Raw genomic sequence first — 16,396 nt, forward strand, 5'->3', positions numbered from 1 at the left:
TTGTGGGTGGTCATTTGGATACCCAAAAAACCTGTCCCTGCCAGGGTGGGACTTGGGCTCTAGGTGGGCACCTCTTACACAAAAGTAGAAAGCTAGGGTGTGTTCAACACCACTGCCTGAGCTAGTCCAGCCACACGCTGTGGGAGAGGAGACTGTGGAGGCTAATGATTGCTGGTGACCAAAGCAGGAATCGCAGGGAACCTCCGTTCTCTCGTGCCCAGGCCCCAGTGCACTGCAGGTCAGGACCTTTTAGTGGCACTCCTTTGGTGACTCATGAAGCTGAGCTACTCTCATTTTTCTTTTTCTGTTTTTTCATTTTATTTATTTATTTATTTTTATTGCTGTTCTCATTTTTAAACCCTGCTATCTTGGTGTTCTTTGCTCTGGCTGTTCAGTCGGGGGAAAGAGCATGGGGCCTCATGTTCACTCTTCACTGCCTTTAGATGTGATACACCTGTGTTTATGCTGTAATGGTCGAGACCTAGTCACGTGGTCCCCGCACCCACAGCTGCCAGGACCACCGGGAGATGTGAAGTACACACATGCTTGGCGGGCATGGCTGTTGGCCACAAGTACCTTGGCATGACCACTCACTTCCAGTGCCTGTGGATCCAAGAAACCCTTCATTGCATTCACCTCGGCTTGCTGTGTCTGCCACCTGGACTCACAGGAGACTGATGGATAAACCAGAATGCAAACGGATTACTTGAGAGCAAGACTTGAAGCTGTCAAGCAAGTCCCAAGTACTCTCACTTGCCAAAGAGCACACTGAGTCCTCGAGGCAAATCTACATTTGAAGCCAAATTATGGTTAGGAATTGTTTATGGAGTACGAAATCAAAGCAAACGGTTAAGGAAGGGGGCGAGATCTGTGGTTATTGCCAGCACGCTGCAGGGCAGTCCTTTCCGTAAGACGTTTGTGAAACCAAACCACTGAGGGTCACGGTTCAGGACAGTCTTCGTCGTTGGCAAGGCTGGGGATGCCTCCTAAATTCTCTCCAGGCTCCAAACATGAATCAGAGCCTGGGGAGCGGGGCCCAGTGCTCCGTGCGCTCCTGATGGATTCCCTGGGAATTCTAACCGCCAAGCACAAAAACCATCAAAATAAGAGTGTGATGCAATGGGGCAGGCTTCCACTTTGCTAGCTACGCTCACATTCCACACATGCTTCCTCGAGACAACACCCACATCCCCCTAATGGAACCCGGGTGTTCCCCAAACTCATCAGATACTCCGCTTATCCAGGGCCCTAGGAGAACATTGCTCTCATTGGCTGATTTTACCCTGGTTTCATTCTCGGAGTAATGAGCCTGAGGTTCAGTGTAATCCCAGGTGGTTTTGTAGAGGAGGCCTCCCTGCTTGCTTGTCTTGATGCCTGGAGAAGCCCCTTTTGGCAAGGTGTTTGCAGGAGCCTCCAGAAGGCAGGGCTTGGAAAATGACTGGCATTTCAGAAGGATTCACATCGGGTCCCGAGGCTCTTTCTAAAGATGTGTGCCAACAACATCCTGAGGGACCCCTGCCCAGAAAACACCAGCCACGCATCCCTAGCCCGAGGGAGAAGATTCTACCAGCCCTTCTGTGTACCTGGCACTTTCCATCAGGAATCCCAGAGTCCCCCAGACAGCCCTGTTGGTGTGATCCGCAGCTCATGCTGAAGAAACAGGCCTGCAGAGGGCAAGTGGTTTGCGCACGGTTACATCTGGGAAGTGGTGAAGCCAGTGGGTCTGGCTTCCTCCCCACGTGAAAACTTTCTCAGGGCTGTCCCCACCCCAGAAGTAGAAAAAGCAACCCAAAGATGCATCTTGGTCTCCCTATAGGTATCAGCAAGAAAACACAGGAGTCAGGAATGAAGCTTCCAGCCCCCGGAAAAACCTGACCCACGTCATGCTCCAAAGGCTATTTGGACAACACAAAGTGTGTGTCTCGCTCCCAAATCCTGTCCACCATCGTTTGCCTTCAAAGGGAAACCGCTTGTGCATCCTGGAGTATAGTTGTAAAGGGTCCCCTTTCAGCTCAGAAGTCCTCTCGTCATAAACTGTTCGAGCAAATAAAATGTTGGTGTTTACTGGAGCAGCCTCCCAGCACAGGAAAAGAAGCCTAGAGCCCTGATGCTAAGACACAGATTCTCCTGCAGGTGGTATGTTGGAGGTGGTGAGCTCTCTCTAGTTTGGAAGTCGGACATCAAAATAGGTTAAGAACAATGCTACCTACCTCGTGGAGCTGAGAATTTGAGAATTAGCTAATGTACGCAACCCCTTTTCCCTGGCCCGCCATCTGTGCTGTATCACGCTGGCCGTTTTTGTCGGCACTGGCAGCGGGGAGGGAGGAGAAGGCAGGAAGGAAGTCACCTATGCTGAGCATCTATGACTTCCAAGTGTTACACATATATTACCGAGTTGGTCCTCATAGCGGGTTTGACCCCCTTTCACAAACAAAGAGGTGGGAGCTCAGAGAGGTTAGAGAATGTGGGTCAGAAAGGGACAAAATCCAGGGTGCCTGACTCCAAATTCATATACTTTCTACCCTGCCATCCTCGCCCCAAAGAAAACAATCCATAGTGTACTTAGGGCAATACTGAGCACGTAGTAAGTGCTCAATAAATTTTTGATGATTGTGAGTGAGTGAACAAATGAATGAAATATGGTCCAAAAGTGAGTCCTAGTTCCGTTCACCAAGGCCTGGAAAGTTTGCAGACACCCATGATTGCCTAAACCAACACCCTCTCGGGCAGTGGCAAAAAGCCTGTCACCTTCTGGACCCCAACAAGGGCTTGGCACATTGGACCAAACCTTAGGTCAGCACCAGGCATCAGCTATGAATCTGAGAATCCCGAGTTTTTCAGAGTCCAGAAGGATCTGAAAGGTCACCCAAGCCAGATCCCTTTATAACACCCATCCATTCCAGCATTCTCCACTCCCACCCCCATCATGGCTCCCCTGCCATGTGCCAGGCGTTGGGGACAAAAAGGAGGCCATCTGTCATCCCTGGGGGTCCTGACAGCAAGCCCTTCTGTAAAGGACAGGAAGAAAATACACCACCTGCTAAAAGAAATGGAGTCAGACAGGTAGGATTCCAGGTTTGTGTCTTCTCCTCTTACCTATTTTCCAGCATCTCTGCAACAGGGTTCTGTAATGAAAAAGGAAAGTGTAAAGATTTAATGAAAGGATGCTTCTGTAACTGAGCTGAAATTTGCACTGTAAGCTCCCGGGCTCATGGCTCTGGGGGACTCAACACAGCATTTTCCAGAAGGTCTTTGCTCCCCTCTGATGAGTTAGCATGGCCCCAGAACAGACAGAGTGCTCCCAGCCTGCAGTGGCTCCCTGTCCTGCGCAGTGAGCCTCTCTGGGCCGCTCAGGCCAGCTCTCTGAGCATCTGGGGGCTGGTGATGCAGCACCCAGGGTTGGTTTCACAGGGCGAAGACTTTGCCCCGAACTCTGCACTTACCAGGGTACTGTGATTGGTCTAATGCTCTGCTTGCCACTCTTTTGAAATCCCTAATAATTCTTTTTTCTTTTTTAAGATTTTATTTATTTATTTGAGGAGGGGGGGAGAGGGAGAAGCAGGCTTCGCACCGAGTTGGGAAGTGGGGGTTGATCTCAGGACCCCAGATCATGACCTGAGCCAAAGGCAGACGCTTAACCAACTGAGCCACCCAAGCGCCCCTAAATTTCAGTGTTATTTGTTACATAAAGTACTTAGAACAGGTCCTGGCACAAAGTAATCCTTCTGTGAGTGGTTGCTGGAACAGTGGGGAAGGCAGTGGTTAGACCCACCCACAGATCAGACCCCTCTGATGCCCCCCCCCGCCCCCCCCCCCCCGCCCGGCCTTAGCATCGCTCTGAAGGGCCAAGGGAAGCAAACCCAAGCTGCCTGGAGAAGGGGGAGGAGGACTCCAATGCCTTGTGCACACACATCGCACCCAGACCCTGCCCCTGAAGCCTCGGAGGACAGAGGGCCGGGGCTCTGCCTCTCTCCGGATACAAACATCGCCCGTCCCCCGACCTGGACCCCAGCGATTCTTTGAAATAAGCCTTTGGGGAAGGGAACGGCGTGGGCGGCCTGGGAGCGTGGGCTTGTCCCTGCTTCGATCCAGAGGCACATCCTGTTCTGGCGTTGCCATGGCACCGGCAAACATCTGCCACAACAGACGGCCAGCCGGGGGCTGGCAGCGCGGCCGCGCGGCCGCACGGGCACCGGAGGCCGGGGTGGAGCGCACGCAGGACGGGGCAAGACTGGCGCCGGACACTGACTTGGGAAACCTCCTGGAAACCGCCCACCTCCCGGGCGCATGCACGTGCACGCGCACACTGTGTCTGGAAGGCTTCCGGGACCGGCGCGTTTCCCATCGGGAACAGTTCCTGACTCCCGCCGTGCTTGCCGGAGGTCTCGGGAGAAGGTCCCAAGCGCACAGCCCTAGCAGGACTGTCCCCCTCCAAATCTGAATTCTTATCCTGGTCTAGCTCACAGCCGAGCTCCCAGAACTGCCCTGGGTGGCCCCATCTGGCTCCCAAAATAGAACTTGCTTTCCTGGTTGTTGTTATTTTCTGTGATTAGAAAGTAAAACACAGTCATTGTATCAAAATCGCATGACGTCTCCTGGGACAGTAGCGGCCCTCCGGGTGTCCCAGCCCGCCGCTGGCTGTGCCACACGCCTCTCGTGAGAAATATGCACGCATAAAGGGCTTAGAATGGTACCAGGCTCTACACGAATTTGTCAGATAAAATGATTGTTAGTATCTGATTCCATACACCAGGTTGGCAACACAGGTATGAATACATTTCCTACCGGAAGGAACAGAGGCTGAGATGAGTGACATCACCTACCTAAGGTCACTAAGGAGTGTCTGACCTGGATGTGAATCCAGGTGACGCCAACACTAGAGCTTTAAGCCCAGAAACTTCCATCACCAACAGCCCCTTCTGCGGCTTCTCTTCATCCTAGAACACCTCGCCAGGTCCCCTCCTCTCTTCAGGCCACAGGCCTCCAGCCCTGACCTCATTCCTGCTGGAAGCCTCGAGGGGTCCCGCTGAGGTCACAGTTTTGGCCCTAGACTCATGGAGGCCACACCCTGTCTGGGGCCTTTGCGCTCTCCTCACCCGTTTGCCTGCGTTCCTGCCTTCCGAGGCTTTCAGCACCCTCGGCTTGTTGCCTCCCAGGGCCTAGACCTCAGTGACGTCACAGCTCTTCTCTCCTCCCACTTTCTCTGCCTGGCCGTGGAGGCTTGGTGATGTTCATGGTGACAGGTGACGCCGCCGGCTTTGTTCAGATGAAGACTCCGAAGTTAAATGGCTTACCTAGGTCACCCAGCCAGAAAACGAACAGAATTCCAGACCCACCTCCTCCAGAAAGCCATCCTGATAGCATGCCCCCAAGTCCAGAAGAGAGGGCTGTTCAGTCCGAGCACCCCGTGGGCATGTATAAGACTGTGAGTCCCTCAGGTTGAGGACTGGGTCGGGTTTATTGTGGCCCACCCTGTGCCGGACATAACAGGCATTCAATAAATACTTGTTCAATGAATGGTTACGTAAATAAGATGATGAATGATGGAGCTGACCTCTTTTCCCCTCTGGAGCCATGAGAGGTTGGGGGGAAGTTAGGCAGACCCAGTTGAATCCTCCCTCTGCCACTTCCTGGCTGTGTGACCTTGGCCCAGTTACCTAACCCCTCTGAGCCTCCACTTCCCTCTCTGTAAAATAGGGTTACAGTCTGTGGGCCGGGGTGGAGATGACTTACAATGACTGTACAGAGTAGGTGTTCAGCAAATAGCACCGCAGAGAGGTGATTCAGGCCCGGAGTCAGGCTGCAAGGGTTCCCAGTGTGAGATCCAACACCGAGGAGCTGTGTGGCCTCAGTGGCCTTAGTCATTTTCCTTCTCTGGATCTCATTTTCCAAATCTCTCTAGGGGATCATAACAGCACGGATCACTTGAGGTGGTGAGGATTAAAGGGGAGTCCACTTGGTAAGTCCCCCCAAAACATGGGCTTCTGTGATTTGGGGTGAGTTCTCCCACTTCTTCTACCCAACCTGAGGGCCTTGCTCCATGCCAGGCACACGATAGGGGCTCCGATTGCTGAAGGAACCGAAACTCATTTCTGTGGCCCTTTGGCTGTGGGCCCAGAGAACCAAAGCAGCTCCCAGAACACCCTTCCCACATGGGCCAGCCCTGGGGAGTTTTTCCATCAGACCCCCTGACTCGGTGGAGAGGGAACCTTGGCCTTGTCACTCCCTTTGTGCTGAGTTCAGGGGAGCTGGGATGGCAGCCGCTCCTCCGGGAGAGCCCCTCCTCACAGAGGCTGGAAATGAGGTGAGGAAGGCTGAAGTGGGAATGGAAGTCCCTCCAGAGTCGGCCTTGCACCCCAAGGGGAGGAAGCTACTTGTTCGGGAGAGCAGGCCTCAAGCTAGCAGCACTGCTCCTTGTGTGTGCCTGTGGACATGTCCCCCACCTCTCTGAGCCTCAGTTCCTGGACAATGGGCTGTGGATGACATGGGGCCCCTGGAATTGTTGAGAAGCAGGTGAAGAGTGGAGCATACAGTAGGTGCTCCATAAATGTACAGGCACTGCCGTCTCAGCTTTTCCTGTAGAACTCCTGACTTCCACAGATGGGGAAACTGAGGCCCAGAGAGGGCCAGGGACTTGTCCAAGGTCACAGAGTCTGTATCTTGCTCGTTCCAGCTGTGGCTTTAACCATTCTCCCTGCTCAGTCCCAGAACAACCAGCAGGGTTGGGCTTCTGGGTCGACCAGGCAGGGGTCTCCCTAGAGCAGAGGGGTTGGGCGGGAGGGGGTGGTGGAGAGCAATAGAAACAGCCCCCTTTACCCAGGGCCTTGTTCTCTCATTAAATCCTACAAACTCTATGAAAGCGGTATTCTCATCCCCATTTTACAGATGAGGGAACGGAGGCTCAGAGAGGTGACTGTCCCTTGCCCAGCAATACAGTGGCGTAGGAGGCTCCCGACCCCAGCCCCAGATCTGTTTGTTGAACTGGTGACGGCCACCAGTCCAGGGACACACAGAGAGTTATGTGGTTTCAGGAGCGCCGCTGGCCTCCCACACCCGGGAAAGGGAAGTGAGAGGAACACACAAGGTCAGGCGACTCGGAGCTTGGTGTCTTATCAGCAGCTCCGGAAGGGCAGGTGAGAAGGGGCCCTATCACCCATTCCCCTTCCTCCCCCTGAGGGTCCAGAAGCCTCTGGGGGGGGGGGTGCCCAAAGGGTGTCGGGATGGCTTCTGCAGCCCCAGGGGGCAGATGGGTAGACTCGGGGCAGCACTGCCTTCTGCCTGCCCCCCCCCAGGATGCTCCCTTGCCAGCCAGCTCCCCCTCCTCACGGACTGCTACCACAGACCCCAGGCACCACACCCCTTCTCCCTGCCCGGCCCTAGTATACAGTGTGGAGGAGAGTGGGCATGGCCCACACCTCCTGAGCCCTCCGGCCTCCAGGGCACGGGTCCTAGCTGCAGGCCCTGTGTGCCCACCTGCCTCCAGGGGCACCATCTGTGGCAGGGTGGCGGGCATGGCCGAAGGCCAAGGCAAAGAGCAGATGCACTTAATACAGACAGGTTCAACAGGCAGGGTCTGAGACCTGATCGACAGCTACACCAGCCCCCCCCCCCCCCCCGCTGGTCTCAGCATCCCAGCGGCACAGGCAAGTCTTATGTATGCATCCGCACTTGAGAGATGAGAAGTCTGAGGTCTGAGTGGTTCAGCGTCTGTGAATTCACAAAGGCTTCATCTAGCCCAGAAGGGCCTGCTCTGGCAGCCAGTCTTGTGAATCTGCAATAGTATGATCCTGACGACCATTTATTATGCTCTTATTGCATACCCTACACTTTGCTAAGCGTTTAAATATGATCTCGTTAAACCTCACGGCAACCATGAGACTAACCCCATTACTCTCTCCTTTTACTCTTTGCTTTTTTGTTTTGTTTTGGTTTTGTTTTAAGATTTATTTACTTATTTGAGAGAGAGAGAGCACGGGTGAGGGTGAGCAGCAGAGGGAAAAGGGAGAAGACTCCCCGCTGAACAGGGAGCCTAAAGCAGGGCTCCATCCCAGGACCCTGGGATCATGACTGAGCCAAAGGCAGAAGTTTCACCCACTGAACCACTCAGACGTCTGCAGTCTCTCCTTTTTTTTTTTATTTTAAGATTTTATTTATTTATTTGACACAGAGAGACACGGCGAGAGAATGAACACAAGCAGGGGGAATGGGAGAAGGAGAAGCAGGCTTCCCTCTGGGCAGAGAGCCCAATGCCAGCCCGATCCCAGGACCCTGGGATCATGACCTGAGCCAAAGGCAGACTCCCAACGACTGAGCCACCCAGGTGCCCCTAGTCTCTCCTTTTAAAGGTGAGGAACCGGAGGCACAGAGAGGCAGAGTGACTTGCCCAAGGCCACACAGCATGTCTTTGGCAGAGATGGAAATCAAAACGGGGTCTGCTCATTGCCAAACTGCTCCAACGGTGCTAAAATGACAGCAGAAAGCCTTGCTCCCCGACCAAGGAGGAGGAAGAGCTGGCATCCAGTTCTCTCACCCCATCAAGCCTCTTCTCCCAGAGGGATGTCACTGTTCCAGGCCCTGGGAAAGTTCTCAGTTTACAGCTGCAAGGAGGCAGCCCCAAGCTGGGGACAAGGAAACTGTATTTGCATTCTTTTTTTTTTTTTTTTTAATTTATTTGACAGAGATCACAAGTAGGCAGAGAGGCAGGCAGAGAGAGAGGAAAGAGGAGGAAGAAGGCTCCCTGCTGAGCAGAGAGCCTGATGTGGGGCTCGATCCCAAGACCCTGGGATCATGACCTGAGACGAAGGCAGAGGCTTTAACCCACTGAGCCACCCAGGCGCCCCTGTATTTGCATCCTTTAAAAGCTGTTTGACTCCTGGGAGCCTCAGGGAAATAGGGACAGAGGGGGCCATAGATATTATCCAGGGAGTGCAAAGAAAATGGTCTCATTTTCTTTGCACTCCCTGGATAATTAGTGTTGAGGGTCAAGGGAAATGACTGGTCTTTTCTCACTGAACTGGTGGAGGGGAGAGAAGGGGGACAAACGTCTGTTTCTAATTCATGGGACAAGGTAATATCTCTGTGGCCCTTGCTTACCCTGGGTGCTCCAGAAGTCTCTCGGTGTCTTGATCGGTGTAGGGGACAAAGAGGACTGGGGAGGGGGGGAGGGTTGCGGTGAATGAGAAGCAATCCCTTGCCCCTTGCTGGGCCCTCTGCTATTTGGAACCAAACCCTACACGTAGCTGCTCAGCCTCTAGTTGGAAGTCCGCCAGGTTAGAGGGCTGTTTCAGGGGCACCTGGGTGGCTCAGTGGGTTAAAGCCTCTGCCTTCAGCTCAGGTCATGATCTCAGGGTCCTTGGATCGAGTCCCACATCGGGATTTCTGCTCGACAGGAAGCCTGCTTCCCCCTCTCTCTCTGCCTGCCTCTCTGCCTACTTGTGATCTCTCTCTGTCAAATAAACAAATAAAATCTGTTTCAGAAACCAAAACGCTCAACTTCTGTTTTCTGGGAGTGTCGAGGAGCAGGCCAGCAGGATGAATTTATGAATGAAGAGCTGGCATCCTTCCCTCAGTGGTCCTACATGCGGGCATCCTGAGCCTCAGTTCGCTACCTAGTCTGCTCCATCACATGCCCACCCGCGGGAGTAGCCAGAGCAGAGTGCAAAGCATGATGGTGTCTTGATGATGTCTTCCCGGTTCTCTCTCCGGGCATAAGCATGCAGAGAATCATTATTCCATTGTGTGGTTTCTCATATAGGAGGATGCATAGAGGGCCCCTCGGTGGCTCAGTCAATGAAGCGTCTGCCTTTGGCTCGGGTCATGATCCCAGGGTCCTGGGATCGTGTCCCATATCAGGCTCCCTGCTCAGCGGGAAGTCTGCTTCTGCCTCTCCTGCCGCTCCCACACTCATGTGCATGCTCGCTCTCTCTCAAATAATACATAAAATCTTGAAGAAGAAGAAGAAGAAGGAGAAGGAGGAGAAGGAGGAGGAGGTGTGCATGGGTTGTTTCCAATTTCCTATTATTGTAAACAACGCTGCAGGGAATACCTTTCTGCCTAACGCCTCTGTGGCACCTGCCATCCTTCCTTAGTCCTGATTCTCAGAAATCATAGCCTCCCTCCAAGGGGGGCCGCACACTGCCTCACAGTCACGTCTTCAGGAAGTTGCCTGCCCTGTGGAATCGGGGCTGGCCTGCACAGCATGTGACTCTCAAAGCTAAATCGTCAACAGCATCACAGTCTCTGCCTTGGGCTCTTGAATCTCACCATCTGGGGAAGTCAGCTGCTGCGCCATGAGGACACTCCAGCGGCCTGAGGAGGTGCCCACGTGATGGGAAACTGAGCTACCTAGCATCAGCAGCCACACCAGCTACCCAGCCATGTGGGTGAAGCAATTTGGAAGGGGTGTGGGGTCTTAGTGAAGCCTTCCGCAGAGTGCAGTCCTGGTTTCACCAGACTGCAATCTTTTTATTTTTATTTTTTTTTAAGATTTAAAAATTTTAAGATTTAAAGATTTTAAAATTTAAGATTTTAAGATTTAAGATTATTTATTTGAGAGGGAGAGAGAGCAGGGGCCAAGGAAGAGAATCTCAAGCAAACTCCCCATTGAGCACACAACCCAACACAGGACTCAATCTCACAACCCTGAGATCATGACTTGAGCCAAAACCCAGAGTCGGGTGCTTAATCGCCTGAGCCACCCAGGCGCCCCCGCCTCCAACCTCCTAAGAAGCCCTGACCCAGAACCACACAGCTACGCGGCTCCCAAATTCTCAACCTGCAAGAGCTGATAAATGATTTCATTTTAAGCCAGTACACTTTTGGGTGATGGATTTTGCAGCCAGAGGTAACTAACAGACAAAGAGTTGAAGACCAGAGCACCTTTAAGAATCATGACAGAGAATGCCATTTCTCCTTTCCTCTTCATTCTGCTGGGTTGTCAGCTCTGGCTCTGACGTGGAACTGGTCTGATGATCTAGCGTGACCTCCCCATACGAGTTCCCATCAGCTCTGGGGACACGGAGTGTATTTGGGAAGCCCCAAACGTGGCCAACAACCGTCTCCATGCTGTTCCCTCATGAAGACTGATTTTTGATGAATGGCTGAGGGCATTTCCAGGGAGAGATGGCCACAGCCAGCAAAGGCATCAAATAGCCCAAGCCGGTTAGCTGAGAATGCCCAGCCTATTATCAGTTAATTGCCCCTTTCTTTCTCTGGATTCTCAGAAACCTTTTAAGGAGGGTCAGCAAAACCATCTGGCTCATGAAAGAATATTTCATCAGAGGCAATGCAGCCAGAATGAGGCTTATGGTGAGGAAGTCGGCTTCCATTCCTCAGGCTCACGTGCTCTAAAGCTTTCCCCCGTGATGCATAGACCCAGGGAACCTGCTTGGGTACTTGGAGAAACGTTGAGGGTTCCATTCATTTAATCACTAGTATGTTCGGTTAATATTTATTTAGCATCGCAGTCACTCAACAACACTATGTTGAACACATTCAAAGGCATGTAAGTCATGGTCTTTGTGCCTGATGTTGTTCACAGAGGCAGCGAATGAAGTAAAAAGTCCATAGGTGGTGGTGTTCATACCATGTTCCAGTCCCAGCTATAACCACCTGCAAGCTGTGTGACCCTGGACAGGTTTCTATACCTCTCTGAGCCTCGGTTTTCTCTTCTAAAAAGAAGATAATAATAGTATCTGTTTGCATGTTTTGAGGATTAAAGGAGATAGGCATGTGAAAGGATCATTTTGAGCCCTAGAGCTTGGCAAGGGTTTAACCACGCAGAGAGTGTAATTGTGAATAGCTAAAGGTCCCACAGCACCACGGATAAGTCCACATCATGAATAAGACAGACAGACCCTGGGACACCTGGGTGGCTCAGCCGGTGAAGCGTCCAGTTTTTTATTTCTGCTCAGGTCTTGATCTCGGGATCCTGGGACGGAGCCCTGCACTGGGCTCCCTGCTCAGCGGGGAATGTCCTTGAGACTCTCTCCCTCTCCCTCTGCTTGCATTCTCTCTCTCTCTCTCTCTCTCTCAAATAAATAAATAAGTCTTAAAAAAAAGAAAGACCCAAATTTGAATCCCAAATGTGTGCCATGGATCAAATGCCTTCACCCCTCTGAGCTTTGGTTTCTGTTTTCTTTTTTAAGATTTTATTTATTTATTTATTTGAGAAGCAGAGAGTGAGCAAGTGAGGGAGAGAGTACAAGCTGAAGTAGAGGAAGAGGGAGAGGGAGAAGCAGGCCCACCAGTGAGCAGGGAGCCCGAAGCCGGGCTTGATCCTAGGATCCTGGGACCATGACCTGAGCCAAAGGCAGACGCCTAACTGACTGAGCCACCCAGGGGCCCCTCAGCCTTGGTTTCTTGATCCATGCAAAAGGTCTAATCGATGCCCCTCACAGGGCTGTTGTGCAGATTAAGGAAGGCAATGTGTGCATCTAGGTGTTCAGCACACAGGAGACCCACAATATATAGCAGCTATTTCTATTAGCAGGGAAGATGGTCAGAAAAGAAAATTGTTGCAATATAGTATGATAAATGCTGTAGAAAAGGCCTTTCGGTGGGTTTTGAGGCGCGGGTGTGGATTTCTGAGGAAGCAGCCTGCAGTCCGTCTGTGTACTAGGACCTTAAAGAACAGGTCTCCTTTGACTTTGGGGCAGGAACTCTGGCTTCAGGGGCAGGACCCTGTGTGGCGAGCCCGTGCTCCTAGAAGCCCGGAGAACTCGGGTTGTTATTAAGAGTCTGTCAGATCAGGGCGCCTGGGTGGCTCAGTTGGTTGGGCATCTGCTTTCGGCTAGGGTCATGATCTTGGGGACCCGGGATGGAGCCCCATGTTGGGCTCCCTGCTCAGGAGGTAGTCTGCTTCTCCCTCTCCCTCTGCCCCAACTCCCCCACCTGGCGGCTCATTCTTTCTCACTCAAAAAAAAAAAAAAAAAAAAGTCTGTCAGACCAGGAGAGCCTGGGTGGTACAGTCAGTTAAGCATCCGATTCTTGGTTTCTACTCAGGTCCTGATCTCAGATGAGATCGAGCCCCGCTCAGCACCAGCTGAGGGTTTTTTTTTGTTTTTTTTTTAAATTTTATTTGTTGGGGCACCTGGGTAGTTCAGTGGGTTAAGCATCTGCCTTCAGCTTGGGTCATGATCTCGGGGTCCTGAGATCAAGCCCCGGGTCAGGCTCTCTGCTCGGCAGGGAGCCTGCTTCTCCCACCCCCTCTGTCTGCAGCTCTGCCTATTTGTGCTCTCCCTTTCTCTGTCAAATAAATTAAAATTTAGAAAAAGATTTTATTTATTTATTAGAGGGGGGAGAGAGAGCTAGAGAGAGAGAGGACACTTGAGCCTGTGAGTGAGCCCGGGCAGGGGGAGAGGCCGAGGGAGAAGCAGACGCCCCACCGAGCTGGGAGCCTGATTAGGGCTGGATCCCAGGACAGCGGGATCGTGACCTGAGCTGAAGGCAGATGCTTAACCGACTAAGCCACCCAAGGGCCCCTGCCGAATTCTTTCCCTTCCTCCGTCACTCCCCTCACGAGTGCTCTCTCAAATAAATAATCTTTAAAAAGGAAAAAAAAGAGTCTATTAGACCAAGATCCAAAATTCAGCTCCACCCCGACTTAGCTGAGTGAAATTAATCAATGTGGTTAAACTCATTGGCTTCTCCGTGTCTCGTCTGTAAAACGCCGCTGACGATGGCGGTGAATGTGCCGAGCGCCAGCCATGTCGGACCTTGTTTTAAGTACTTTGCATTGACGGACGCACTGAGTCTTCATGACAGCCCCACGAAGAAGGTGGTATTATCATCTCCCCACTTTACAGATGGGCACGTTGTGGTACAGGGAAGTTAAGTCACTCACCAGTAAGTGGCTAAGAATGGTTGTAAACCCAGGTCCTCAGGGTCCTCGGCCAGCGCTCTGAACATTTTAATTCTGCAGCTTTCCATCCACATGAAGTGGTTTGGGAGAGGATAAAACCAGATGACACGCGCATAAAATGCTAAATGCAGAGTCTACAATATATGTGTGGTGTGCCCTGGGAAGGGAGCTCCTGGCGTTTTCAGCCATTCTTTGCAAACCTGTCTTGTCCAAGGAAGGTGTTTTTCCATCCCTACGTATTTTAGAAAGGTCATACATACCCGCTTCCCTTGCTGGCCGTCAGATATACAGAGCAGGATGCAGAGAGGATGGGTGAGCATTTGAGGGCTCCCCCACCCAGTAAATCGTAAGTTCTCAAAGAGCCTGCATCCCCTAGCTTGCTGGGTGGGTCTTTCTGCCATGCTCCAGGCTGGACATATTTCCACGGAGCTTCTGAGCAGTTGATTATATGTCCACCAAGCTCATGAGGCCAAGGGCATGGCCAGGGTCTCCCAGCAGACCACTGAACACAGGCCGTGAATATAGCCCTCGCCTCATCAGCTGTCTTATTAATTATTGTTTCTGCTTTAGGGACTAGATATGGCAGAGGGGGCCTCACTGCATGGTGTAGGAGAAAGAGACCGAGTCTTGACTTCATGGCCTTGGGCAAGCTTCTCCAAGCTTCCATTTCCTTGTCTGTAAAGTGGGAGGATAAGCGCTATGTATCAGTTAACTACTACTGTGTAACAAACCACCACAAAGTGTTAGTGGCTTAAAGCAACATATATTATTTAGCTTGGTGGTGGGTTTGCTCTTGCATCTCTGGTCAGCTGGAAGGTTGATCATGGCTGGACAGTCTAGGGTGTCCTCACTTAAATGTCTGCTGATTGGTGGCTGCTGGCTGGGGGAGACAGGATGTGTCTGGGTCATAAGACTGTTATCATCCAGTAGGCTAGCTGCTTCTTCCTGGGCTTTTTCACAGGGTGGCTGGGATCCAAGTACAGCAAGAGAGAGTAAGCTCCACACACAAACAATTTGCAAGTCATTACATGTGTCATATTTGCTCGTGTCCCATTGGCCAAAGCCAGTCCCATGGTCAAGACCTGAGTCAGAGTGGAGAGCAACTGCAGGGACAGGGACGGGACTGGATGGAAGAGAATAATCTGTAGCCATTTTTGCAATCTTACCTCAGTGACCCTGCCAGGGATATCGGGAAGAACAAATGAAAAAGGATACAGTTCTCAGTAGTAACTAAGTTAACAGAAATCACTTACTGGCATGGAGTAGCAGCTCAAAACAGGTTGAATGAATAACCCTCACTTTCCAGGGGAGGAGGGAACTGCTGTTCACAGAAGTTGATCATTTAACCAGGGTCACACAGCTAATTCTTGAAACAACTGCACTTAGAACCCGGGGCTGTCTGATTCCAAAGGTCATAGCCGTCCCTGTGGCTGCTTTCCCCAGCACGTGCAATTCAGTTCAAACATTAATAGGAGCTAAGAGAAGCCTCTATCTTGGTTACAAACCCGGTTTCTCCTGTCCGACCGTTAAGGTCTGGCCTCATTATTTGAAAGAAGGCAGCTGACTCCTGCTTGCTGTCTGTAGTCCAAAACTAGAGTACAGCCGAGCCTGGCACAAAGCAGAAACCAGGGAGCATTTGCTTGAATCCAAGAGAGTGACGCTTCTTCCCATAAGAAGCGGTGTTCGCGCGCAGATACCAGGGGAGAGCTGCTTTGGCTCCCACGGGGCGAATAATGCCTTCCTGCAACTGACAGCTCTGGGGGCAGGAGTCTCTCTGTTTCAGAGGGCTGTTCCCCCTTTTCAGCTTTCCTTTGGGAGAAATCATTTCCTCACCTCTCAGAAAGGGACTTGGCACTTCCTTGGGGAGAAAACAGACGATCCTCTCTCGCGCTCTTCTGCTTGGGAAAGGCAACAGCTGCCAGGGGAGATGTGATCAAAACCTGTAAAAGAAAAGGGAACATATTCCAAACCACCTGAGAAAGGAGCTCCTGTGCTCCCCACTCCCACCCCTCACGAGGGCTTCAAGCCTGCTGTGATTTACCCTGGTGCGTTCAGGGATTCTCCACCCTGTAGGAGAGCTTCCCATCCTGCAGGTCCCAAGTGTAGCTCTGACGCTGGAGAGTGTGAACACGTGGGCACGTTCGACTGGTTTCTTTGCTTTTGTTTCTATCTGGAAGTTTCCATAATTAAATAACAACAACAGCAACAAAACCCCCAAAACAGCAGTAACTCAGCAATTTGGAGGCAGAGGCTGCAGATAGGAGAAGGCAGGCGCTGAGGTCAGAAACATGCAAGACAGAGCTGTATAATCTCGGTTCCTTCCCCTCCCAAAGCCTCAGTTTCCCCTTCTGTAAAACAGGCATGATTGTAGGCTCTATCTGCTAGGATTGCCGTGAGGATCCCCTGAGATTTTTCCGGCAAAACCCCAAGCCCAGTAAGACAGTAAAGTAAAGGAAGCGTCTGGGGCCTCATACTTTCTCATTATGGGGTAGGATGGAGGCTGTCCTGCACTTTGCTGACATTTGGCATCATTCC

The 16,396-nt window shown here is 51.8% G+C and overlaps 1 long non-coding RNA gene across 1 annotated transcript; it reads right to left on the reverse strand.

Annotated features, from left to right (window-relative positions):
• Positions 1–837: 837 nt before the first annotated feature.
• On the reverse strand, positions 838–15,961 carry LOC123954526. The gene is made up of 5 exons (XR_006821091.1): positions 15,903–15,961; positions 15,695–15,801; positions 3,097–3,125; positions 1,584–1,664; positions 838–1,075 (listed from the first exon to the last, which is right to left on the reverse strand). It is a non-coding gene; the product is annotated as an uncharacterized LOC123954526 (long non-coding RNA).
• Between the last annotated feature and the right edge of the window lie 435 nt (positions 15,962–16,396).

Source organism: Meles meles, chromosome 12 (genome assembly GCF_922984935.1).
Source record: "Meles meles chromosome 12, mMelMel3.1 paternal haplotype, whole genome shotgun sequence".
In the NCBI taxonomy this organism is placed as follows: domain Eukaryota; kingdom Metazoa; phylum Chordata; class Mammalia; order Carnivora; family Mustelidae; genus Meles; species Meles meles.